The following is a 12,306-nucleotide window of genomic DNA, read 5'->3' on the forward strand; positions in this document are numbered from 1 at the left end:
AAATTCTTATCCTCGTTTTCAAATCCCTCCATGGCCCTCGCTCCCTCCCTATCTCTGTACCATCCTGCAGCCCTACAAGCCTTTGAGATCTCTGCACTCCTCCAATTCTGGCCTCTTGTGCATCTCTGATCTTAATCGCTCAACCATTGGCGGCCGTGCCTTCAGCTGCCTGGGCCCTAAGCTCTGGAATTCCCTCCCTAAAACCTCTCCGCCTCTCTCTCCTACTTTAAGATGTTCCTTAAAACCTACCTCTTTGACAAAATTATGGTCACCCATCCTAATCTCTCCTTAGGTAGCTTGGTGTCAAATTTTGCTTGATAACGGTTCAGTGAAACTCCTTGGGACGTTTTACTACGTTAAAGGCACTAGATAAATGCAAGTTGTTGTTGTTAGACCAAGTTCCTGATTCTGCCGTAATCCTAATTTCCGTGCCGTTCCTGGCTTGTACAGTTAGACATGCTATCATTTCTTTTTTATGTGAGCTTTTTGATTTTCCAGTGCAGTAGTAACAAATTTCGAGGGTGTGAGATCCATGGAGTGATGATGCAACACAACAAGTCATTTAATCAAAATCCACTACCGTGTTTGTTTTTTGTCATCTCGTACAGTTTCCCAGCAAACAGCTGTCAGCCGTGGCTCAGCGGGTAGCACTCTCACCTCTGAGTCAGAGGTTGTGGGTTCAAGTCCCACTCCAGGGACTTGTGCACGTGATGCTGCCTGACACCCCAGCGCAGGGCTGAGGGAGTGTTGCACTGTCGGAGGTTCCGTCTTTCAGATGAGACGTTAAACCGAGGTATCGTCTGCCCTCAAGGTGGACATTAAAAAATCCCATGGCACTATTTTCAAGAAGAGCAGGGGAGTTCCCCCACCCGGTGTCCTGGCCAATATTTATCCCTCAATCAACATCACTAAAACAGATTATCTGGTCATTATCACATTGCTGTTTGTGGGAGCTTGCTGTGCGCAAATTGTCTGCCTTGTTTCCTACATTACAACAGTGACTACACTTTAAAAAAATTCTTTCATGGGATGTGGGCGTCGCTGGCAAGGCCGACATTTATTGTCCATCCCTAATTTCCCTTGAGAAGGTGGTGGTGAGCTGCCTTCTTGAACTGCTGCAGTCCGTGTGGTGAACGTACTCCCACAGTGCTGTTAGGTAGGGAGTTCCAGGATTTTGACCCAGCGATGATGAAGGAATGGCGATATATTTCCAAGTCCAGATGGTGAGTGACTTGGAGGGGAACTTGCAGGTGGTGGTGTTCCCATGTGCCTGCTGCCCTTGTCCTCTAGGTGGAAGAGGCCGCGGGTTTGGGAGGTACTGCCGAAGAAGCCTTGGCGAGTTGCTGCAGTTCATCTTGTAGATGGTACACACTGCAACCACGGTTCACCGGTGGTGGAGGGAGTGAATATTTAAGGTGGTGGATGGGGTACCAATCAAGCGGGCTGCTTTGTCCTGGATGGTGTCGAGCTTCTTGAGTGTTGTTGGAGCTGCACTCACCCAGGCAAGTGGAGAGTATTCCATCACACTCCTGACTTGTGCCTTGTAGATGGTGGAAAGGCTTTGGGGAGTCAGGAGGTGAGGCACCCTGAGAATACCCTGCCCTTGTCGCTACAGTGTTTATGTGGCTGGTACAGTTATGTTTTTGGTCAATGGTGACCCCCATGATATTGATGGTGGGTGATTCGGCGAAGGTAATGCCATTGAAGGTCAAGGGGAGCTGGTTAGACTCTCGCTTGTTGGAGATAGTCATTGCCTGGCACTTGTATGGCGCAAATGTTACCTGCCACTTATCAGCCCAGGCCTGAATGTCATCAGGTCTTGCTGCATGCGGGCATTGTGGTGATTATTCCTTGATTAGTAAAAGTATTGTGATTCGTTGTTTGTTAACTGCCTTGGGATATGTGTTGTAATCTCATTGGTAGTTGATGATCACATGATGTGTTGTGGCTACCTTAAATTCAGTCCTTTTCTAGCTTTAGTTGGGACTGGATGTAGAAAGATATGCTGCCGATTTTAAAGTTAATAAAGCCTAACTTTGGAAGGCAAATCTATTCTTTATTTCAATTTATTAACTTTATGTTAGAATGGAGCGATATCTTCAACCAGAACGATTCAAGGCTGACCCCAATTCTGCTGGAGTGGCTGATAAATGGAAACATTGGTATTGTACATTTAAAAACTTTTTGGGCGTGTTGGATCAAGAGGCTCTAAATAAGCTGAATATGCTGATCAACTACATTGACCCGGATGTATATAAATATATTTTGCACTGTAAAACTTATGAAGAGGCTACTTCTACATTGGAAAAGATTTTTGTTGAACCAAAGAATGAGGTATTTGCACGTCATCTTCTATCTGCCCGTAGGCAGCAGGTGGGAGAATCTTTGGATACTTATTTACAAGCACTTCGGTGCCTTAGTGTTGACTGTAATTATAAGGCTGTGACGGCTGAAGAATATAAGGACGAATCGGTACGGGATGCTTTTATTAATGGATTACTGTCTAGATCAATTCGTCAGCGGTTGTTAGAAAATAAGACTCTGGATCTTAAAAGTGCTTTTGAGCAAGCTTCTACATTGGATATGGCTCAGAGAAGTTTGGATTCTTATGCTCTTTTTAATCGGCCTGCGACTATGGTTTCGGCAGTTTCGGATGAAAAGGAATTATGTGGACTTAATGGGAGTGGTTTACTAGATTTTGAAACAGTTTCTACTTCAGCGGCCGTTGCCTCTAGGATTCAGAAGTGTTATTTTTGTGGGAATATCCGGCACCCTCGTCTGAAGTATCCTGCTCGGGAGGCTGTGTGTAGTAAATGCAGCAAGAGAGGTCATTATGCACGTGTGTGCAAATCATCAGGTTCAATTACCTTCCCTTCTCCTGGTATGGGAGGGTCTTCCTCCACTACCTCTTCTGTGACTATTCAGCCTTTAGATAGGGCGTTTATTGCATCAATTTCTGCTGCATTTGCTCATGGCCTAAACAAAGCTATAGTTACGGCTCAAGTTAATGGGTTGGAAGTGAAGGCCCTTATAGATACGGGCAGTACTGAGAGTTTTATAAGTCTTCAGTTCGCGAAGGAGAAGCATTTGAAAATTTCGCCTGTTACGTATCGGGTGTGTATGGCTCAGACGACCCTTATTTCACAAATAGCTGGTTGTTGCTTTGTGAAAATGGTTCTTCCGGGTAATACGTATACTGATATACGCCTATCTGTTTTGCCTAATCTCTGTGCGGATATTTTGATTGGACATGATGTGCTTCAGTTACACGAGTCTCTTAGTCTTTCATTTGGAGGGACTAAGCCACCTTTGTCTATTTGTGGATTAACCTCTTTATCTATTCCTCCATTATCACTTTTTTCCAATTTGATGTCGGATTGTAAGCCAATTGCTACCAAGTCAAGAAGATATAGTAGTCAGGATAGAGAATTTATTAATTCTGAAGTTCAACGTCTCTTATTGGAAGGAATCATTGAACCTAGTTGTTCGCCTTGGCGAGCACAGGTAGTTGTCACAACTAATGAGAGACACAAGAAACGAATGGTGATAGACTATTCCCAAACTATTAATAGGTATGCTCAATTAGATGCGTACCCTTTGCCTAAGATTGATGAGCTTATCAATAAAGTATCTCAGTATAAAGTTTTTAGCACTATTGATTTAAAGAGTGCTTATCATCAGAGTCCTATTGTTAAGAAGGATCAACCATATACGGCCTTTGAGGCTGGTGGAAAGCTGTATCAGTTTTGCCGAATACCATTTGGTGTTACTAATGGTGTTGCTTGTTTTCAACGGGCAATGGATGCTTTTATAAGTGATAACTCCCTCTCTGACACCTTTTCATACTTAGATGACATCACAGTGTGTGGCAAATCAAGGGTGGAGCATGATTCTAATTTAAAAAGATTCCTTCAAGATGCGGAAAAAGTTGGTTTAACTTTTAACAAAGAGAAATGTGTCTTTTCGACTACTGAGGTAAATCTATTGGGGTATATCATTTCGGGAAATAAGATTAAACCAGATCCAGAACGTCTGCGACCATTGATTGATTTACCTTGTCCTACTAATTCTAAGGCTTTGCAACGAGTTGTTGGACTGTTTTCTTATTATTCTAATTGGATTGCAAATTTTTCACAGAAGATCCGGCCTCTTATTCGGGTTACGACATATCCTCTATCATGGGAGGCCAGGACATGTTTTGAGAATTTTAAAAAGGATATTTTAGGAGCAGTTGTGCATTCCATTGATGAGCAGGTTCCCTTTGTGATTGAGACGGATGCTTCGGATTTTGCAATTGGGGCTACTTTGAACCAAAATGGAAGACCTGTGGCCTTTTTCTCACGTACTTTGAATAATAGTGAAAAAAGACATTCCTCAATAGAAAAAGAGGCATACGCAATAGTAGAAGCATTGTGTAAATGGAGACATTATTTATCGGGGTGACATTTCACGTTGGTAACTGACCAAAAATCTGTGTCCTTTATGTTTGATGTTAAACATTTTGGAAAGATTAAAAATGATAAAATAATGAGATGGAGGATTGAGTTGGCATGTTACCATTTTGACATAGTTTATCGTCCGGGGAAGGATAATGTTGCTGCTGATGCACTGTCGAGGGCTTATTGTTCGGTGATTCACGGAGATACGCTTATTAATCTTCACAATGCCTTATGTCATCCTGGGGTTACGAGGATGATACACTTTGTACGCAGTAAGAACTTGCCTTTTTCAGTTGAAGACGTCAAGTGGATGACTTCATCATGTTCTATCTGTGCTCGGTGTAAACCGAATTTCTTTAAGCCTCAACGAGCTCATCTTATAAAGGCTACTTTTCCTTTTGAACGTTTGAGTGTTGATTTTAAGGGACCTCTTCCTTCAACTACTCAAAACCGATATATATTTACTGTTGTGGATGAGTTTTCAAGGTTCCCTTTTGCTTTTCCTTGTGCAGATGTATCAGCTGCTACAGTTATTAAATGTTTGACTCAACTTTTTGTCATCTTTGGGATGCCTGCGTATATCCATTCGGATCAGGGAAGTTCTTTTATGTCTTCCCAGTTGAAGGAATACCTCCAGAGTCGGGGAATTTCTACTAGTCGAACTACCCCGTATAATCCCCAGGGTAATGGACAGTGCGAACGATACAATGGGGTGATCTGGAAGGCAGTTATGTTGGCGTTGACATCCTGGAACCTTAAGAATACACAGTGGGAAATGGTACTGCCTGATGCCCTGCACTCCATTAGATCATTGCTTTCAACGGCTACTAATGTGACCCCCCATGAAAGGCTCTTTAACTATCCACGGAGATCTACTACGGGATATTTGGTACCTTCATGGCTTATTATGCAGGGACCTGTGTTGCTTCGACGCCATGTTAGATTGTCAAAATATGACCCCTTGGTGGAGGAGGTGGAGCTGTTGGAGGCAAATTCCCAATATGCTCATATTCGATTCCAAGATGGGAAAGAAAGTACTGTTTCAATTAAAGACTTGGCTCCTTGTGGGGGCCAGCCCTCTTCTGAGGATAATAATAATGGTCATGATTCGGATAATGTGGATGCTGTTACAGATACTACGAATATTTCCAATCCGATTGCAGATAATCATACTTCTATTAGTCAGCCTTTGATAGATGTTTATGACCGTCCCAGTTCATCTTCTGATGGGATTTCTGATCCGGAAACTGTTGAGAATCGGGATATGGATAGCCTTCCTGTTGAAGATACTTCTGTGCCTTCTGGCGTGGGAGGGCAAGGAATTTCACCAAGGTTAAGAAGGTCGACACGAACAAGATATCCGGTCGACCGATTGAAAATGGACTTTTAAATTGATAGTAATGTTTTAAAAATTGTTGAAATATTATAGTATATTGTTTTAGTTGAGAGATACTTAATACTTATGCGTAATGTTATTATTTGTTGTTCATTTAGTATTGTGTTATGTAAATAGTTTTATTCTCGTGCATAGCTTAGTTGTAAATAATTAATTGTAAATTGTAAAAGTTATTAGGTTGGAGTATATTTTAAAAGGAGGGGTGAATGTGGTGATTATTCCTTGATTAGTAAAAGTATTGTGATTCGTTGTTTGTTAACTGCCTTGGGATATGTGTTGTAATCTCATTGGTAGTTGATGATCACATGATGTGTTGTGGCTACCTTAAATTCAGTCCTTTTCTAGCTTTAGTTGGGACTGGATGTAGAAAGATATGCTGCTGATTTTAAAGTTAATAAAGCCTAACTTTGGAAGGCAAACCTATTCTTTATTTCAGGCATGGACTGCTTCATTATCTGAGGAGTTGTGAATTGCACTGAACAGTGTGCAGTCATCAGCAAACATCCCCACTTCTGACCTTATGTTGGAGGGACGGTCATTGATGAAGCAGCTGAAGATGGTTGGGCCTAGGACACTGCCCTGAGGAACTCCTGCAGCGATGTCCTGGGGCTGAAATGATTGGCCTCCAACAACCTCACCCATATTCCTTTGTGCTAGGTGTGACTCCAGCCAATGGAGAGTTTTCCCCTTGATTCCCATTGACTTCAGTTTTACTAGGGCTCTTTGATGCCACACTCAGTCAAATGAGGCAGTAATGAAGTCTGGAGCTAAACAGTACTGGCGGAACCCAAACTGAGCATCGGTGAGCAGGTTATTGGTGAATAAGTGCCGCTTGGTAGCACTGTTGCCGACACCTTCCATCACTTTGCTGATGATTGAGAGTAGACTGGTGGGGTGATAATTGGCCGGGTTGGATTTGTCCTGCTTTTTGAGGACAGGACATTCCTGGGCAGTTTTCCACATTGTCGGCTAGATGCCAGTGTTGTAGCTGTACTGGAACAACTTGGCTAGAGGCACGGCTAGTTCTGGAGCACAAGTCTTCAGCACGATAGCCGGGATGTTGTCGAGGCCCACAGCCTTTGCTGTATCCAGTGCGCTCAGCCATTTCTTGATATCACATGGAGAGAATCGAATTGGGTGAAGACTGGCTTCTGTGATGGTGGGGGCCTCAGGAGGAGGCCGATATGGATCATCCACTCGGCACTTCTGGCTGAAGATGGTTGAAAACGTTTCAGCCTTGTCTTTTGCACTCACGTGCTGGGCTCCACCATCATTGAGGATGGGGATATTCACGGAGCCTCCTCCTCCCGTTAGTTGTTTAATTGTCCACCACCATTCACGATTGGATGTGGCAGGACTGCAGAGCTTTGATCTGATCCGTTGATTGTGGGATCGCTTAGCCCTGTCTATAGCATGCTGCTTCCACTTTTTAGCATGCATGTAGTCCTGTGTTGCAGCTTCCCCAGGTTGGCACCTCATTTTTAGTTACGCCTGGTGCTGCTCCTGGCATGCTTTTCTACACTCCTTATTGAACCAGGGTTGATCCCCTGGCTTGATGGTAATGGTAGAGTGAGGGATATGCCGGGCCATGAGCTTACAGATTGTGGTGGAATACAATTCTGCTGCTGCTGATGGCCCACAGCGCCTCATGGATGACCAGTTTTGAGCTGCTAGGTCTGTTCTGAATCTATCCCATTTAGCATGGTGGTAGTGCCACACAACACGATGGAGGGTGTCCTCAGTGTGAAGACGGGACTTCGTCTCCACAATGACTGTGCGGTGGTCACTGCTACCAATACTGTCATGGACAGATGCATCTGCGACAGGTAGATTGGTGAGGACGAGGTCAAGTAGGTTTTTCCCTCGTGTTGGTTCACTCACCACCTGTCGCAGGTCCAGACTGGCAGTTATGTCCTTCAGGACTCGGCCAGCTCGGTCAGTAGTGGTGTTACTGAGCCACTCTTGGTGATGGACATTGAAGTCCCCCACCCAGAGTACATTCTGTGCCCTTGCTACCCTCAGTGCTTCTTCCAAGTGGTGTTCAACATGGAGGCGTACTGATTCATCAGCTGAGGGAGGGCGGTAGGTGGTAATCAGCAGGAGGTTTCCTTGCCCATGTTTGACCTGAAGCCATGAGACTTCATGGGGTCCGGAGTCAATGTTGAGGACTCCCAGGGCCACTCCCTCTCGACTGTATATCACTGTGCCACCACCCCTGGTGGGTCTGTCCTGCCGGTGGGACAGGACATACCCAGGGATGGAGATGTCTGGGACATTGGCTGAAAGGTATGATTCTGTGAGTATGACTATGTCAGGCTGTTGCTTGATTAGTCTGTGGGACAGCTCTCCCAATTTTGGCACAAGTCCCCAAATGTTAGTGAGGAGGACTTTACAGGGTCGACTGGGCTGGGTGTGCCATCTTCGTGTGTAAATCCGATGCCGAGTGGTCTGTCCGGTTTTATTCTTATTATTGTTTTGCATAGTGGTTTGTTATAACTGAGTGATTTGCTAGGCCATTTCAGAGGGCAGTTAAGAGTCGACCACATTGCTGTGGGTCTGGAGTCACATATAGGCCAGACCGAGTAAGGACAGCAGATTTCCTTCCCTAAAGGACATTCGTGAGCCAGATGGGTTTTTATGACAATCCGGTAGTTTCATGGTTACCATTACTGATACTAGCTTTTTAATACAAGATGTAATTGAATTTAAATTCCCCAGCTGCCGTGGTGGGTTTTGAACTCACGTCTCCGGATTATTAGTCCAGTAACATAACCACTCTGCTACCGCTCCCTTGGCGCCAAAGCACTGCATTGGCTGTAAAGCGCTTTGGGACGAGCTATGAGGTTGCGAAAGACACTATAGAAAGGCATGTTCTCTCCTTTCTTTCTAGCTGGCATTGCGCTCGAGCGCACTGCTGGTGAAACAACGTGAAGGGGTTAACGGCAGCTTGCTCTCCGAGAGCTGAGCAACCGTCGTCTCTGCTTAGCTGAAGCGATAATTCATACGAAGAGAGCGAAAGCGAAAAATGAAAAAAAAAAAACCCACCAACATCACGAGGCACGTGCAAATTATCACTTAGCAGTTGGGCGAGAAATATTCTGGAATTAATTTAAAAGACGTCCTGAGATCGCAGGGACCAGCCGTTAGTGGGCGGTGGGAGGAGGGGAGGGGAGGGGGGGGGCGTTGGGTGGAGAATTTATTAGAAAGGTTCGGAACAAAAGAGGTGTCTCTCCACCAGCTGTTGCGGGAACGCTGCCGTATTTACCGAGTTGGCGTTGCGTGCCGCCATCTTTGAGCCCTGACAGGCGGCACCGGTGAGATCCAAAGCCTTTCTCGATCTAAAGGAGTTCCAATCTCCCACAGCCTTCCTGCTTCGGTGAGCTGCCCTCCACAGCAATATTGGCCTCCTTGTGTTTGCTGTGCGAACGGTAACTTTTTAACACACCTGTCGGCCATTTCGAAAACAAGCTGCACAGAATATGGAGGAGGTTCAGCTCCAACCTACAGATAACGGGTAGAAAATGCCTCCGACTGCGGGCTCAAGGGGAAGGAAGTGCCCGACAAATATACTGGCTCTTGTTAAAAAATAATTCATTCCCAAGATATTGGCATCGCTGGCAAGGCCGCCATTTATTGCCCATCCCTAGTTGCGCCTCGAGAAGATGTTGGTGAGCCACCTTCTTAGCATCATAGAATGGTTACAGCACAGAAGGAGGCCATTCGGCCCGTCGAGCCCGTGCCGGCTCTCTGAAAGAGCACTTCAGCTAGTCCCACACTCCCGCCCTTTCCCCGTAGCCCTGCAAATATTTTTCCTTCAGGTACTTATCCAACTCCCTTTTGAAAGCCACGATTGAGTCTGCCTCCACCACCCTTTCAGGCCGATCCTTACCATTTGCTGCGTAAAAAAGTTTTCCCTCATGTCGCCTTTGGTTCTTTTGCCAATCACCTTAAATCTGTGCCCTCTGGTCCTTGACCCTTCCATCAATGGGAAATTTTCTCTCTATCGACTCTGTCTAGACACCTCATGATTTTGAAAATCTCTATCAAATCTCCTCTCAACCTTCTCTGCTCTAAGGAGAACAACCCCAGCTTCTCCAGTCTATCCACGTAACTGAAGTCTCTCATCCCTGGAACCATTCTCATAAATCTTTTCTGCACCCTCTCCAAAGCCTTCACATCCTTCCTAAAGTGCGGTGCCCAGAATTGGACACAATACTCCAGTTGAGGTCAGACCAATGTTTTATAAAGGTTCATCATAATTTCCTTGCTTTTGTACTCTATGCCTCTATTTATAAAGCCCAGTATTCCGTAAGCTTTTTTAACTGCTTTCTCAACCTGCCCTGCCACCTTCAACAATTTGTGCACATACACCCCCAGGTCTCTCTCTTCATGCACCCCCTTTAGGATTGTACCCTTTAATTTATATTGCCTCTTCTCGTTCTTCCTACCAAAATGTATCACTTTGCACTTTTCTGCATTAAATTTCATCTGCCACGTGTCCACCCATTCCACCAGCCTGCCTATGTCCTAGTCTATCACTATCCTCCTCACTGTTCACTATACTTCCAAGTTTTGTGTCATCTGCAAATTTTGAAATTGTACCCTGTACACCCAAGTCCAAGTCATTAATATATATCAAGAAAAGCAGTGGTCCTAGTGCCAGTGGTCCTTGAACCTCTGCAGTTCATGAGGTGAAGGTACTCCCACAGTGCTGTTAGGTAGGGAGTGTCTTGTTTTGCACACTTTGTACAAAAATAATAAATTGCAGGACAACGGAGTATTACAGTTTAACTCTTTATTTAAACAATAGGTCTGTTCTTACTCATACAGCTCCATGGGGAAAAAGATGGAGTTAGGACCCCTAGCCTGGGTCTTCAAAACAATAGCAGTCCTTACAGATGCCTGCAGGCCAATGATAATTCAATATGCAAATGTTACAGGGAGTACCAGGATTTTGACCCAGCGGCAATGAAGGATCAGCGATATATGTCCAAGTCAGGATGGTGTGTAACTTGTAGGGGGACTTGGAGGTGCTGATGTTCACATGCACCTGCTGCCCTTGTACTTCTAGGTGGTATAGATCACGGATTTGGGAAGTGCTGTCGAAGAAGCCTTGGTGAGTTGCTGCAGTACATCTTGTAGATGGTACACACTGCAGCCACGGTACGCCGGTAGTGAAGGGAGTGAATGTTTAAGGTGGTGGTTGGGGTGCCAATCAAGCGGGCTACTTTGTCCTGGATGGTGTCGAGCTTCTTGAGTATTGTTGGAGCTGCACTCATCCAGGCAAATGGAGAGTATTCCATCACACTCCCCTGTGTCCTGGCCAATATTTATTCCTCAATCAACATCACCATAACAGATTATCTGGTCATTATCACATTGCTGTTTGTGGGAGCTTGCTGTGTGCAATTTGTCTGCCGTGTGTCGTGAATCTTATCATGACTCATGAAGTAACACTGGGCGGCCAGCTGGTGGCGCCGTCCAAGAAGTATAAATACTCGGGCGTGGGCCCAGCTTGCTCAGGATGTTTCTGTAACCAGGAACTAGTGATGTAACTAGAAATCTCATGGTTGTGAAACAGTTGATTAAAGCCTTGTTTTATACTCAAACCAAGTGCTCAGTAGTCTTTTTACATCACCGCGTTTCCTACATTACAACAGTGACTACACTTTTTTTCAATTCATTCACGGGATGTGGGCGTCGCTGGCAAGTCCAGCATTTATTGCCCATCCCTAATTGCCCCTTGAGAAGGTGGTGGTGAGCCGCCTTCTTGAACCGCTGCAGTCCGTGTGATGAAGGTACTCCCACAGTGCTGTTAGGGAGGTAGTTCCGGGATTTTGACCCAGCGACGATGAAGGAACGGCCGATATATTTCCAAGTCAGGATGGTGTGTGACTTGGAGGGGAACTTGGAGGTGGTGGTGTTCCCATGCCCCAGCTGCCCTTGTCCTTCTAGGTGGAAGAGGTCGTGGGTTTGGGAGGTAGGTGTTAAGTCTGTGTGTTATAGTGAGAATTACTACACAGACCACAAGAGTAAATTTTAACAGGTCTTTACTAGTCGAAGGTCAGGGCTGAACTGCCCAATAAATCATTACACAGCACTTATATACCGGTGTGGTCACCACCGGTATTACAGTATACAGCAGCCAAGATAAAGTAGTGCAACTCTTAAAATAGTTCTCTTAAAGGTGGAACGGTTACATACACCACAATCCTCCCTTTTTAGCTTAACAGTATATATTCCCCATTAAACATAACATACTAACATATATACACAACTTCACGTAAAAACAGTTCACAGATTCAGTCTCTGAGGCGGCCTCCTGACTCGGTCTGGATAACGCCTCGGTGGTGTAGTAGTTTTCGGTGGTGTAGTAGGTTCTCGTTGCTGGGGTGACTCATCTAATAGTCCTTCACTGGACTTAACAGCTTGAACTTTCGTAACTTCAGAACCAGCATTGCTGACTTCTAA

This window comes from Somniosus microcephalus, chromosome 2 (genome assembly GCF_052327205.1).
Source record: "Somniosus microcephalus isolate GS21.2 chromosome 2, FLI_Smic_1.0, whole genome shotgun sequence".
NCBI classification, from domain to species: Eukaryota; Metazoa; Chordata; class Chondrichthyes; order Squaliformes; family Somniosidae; genus Somniosus; species Somniosus microcephalus.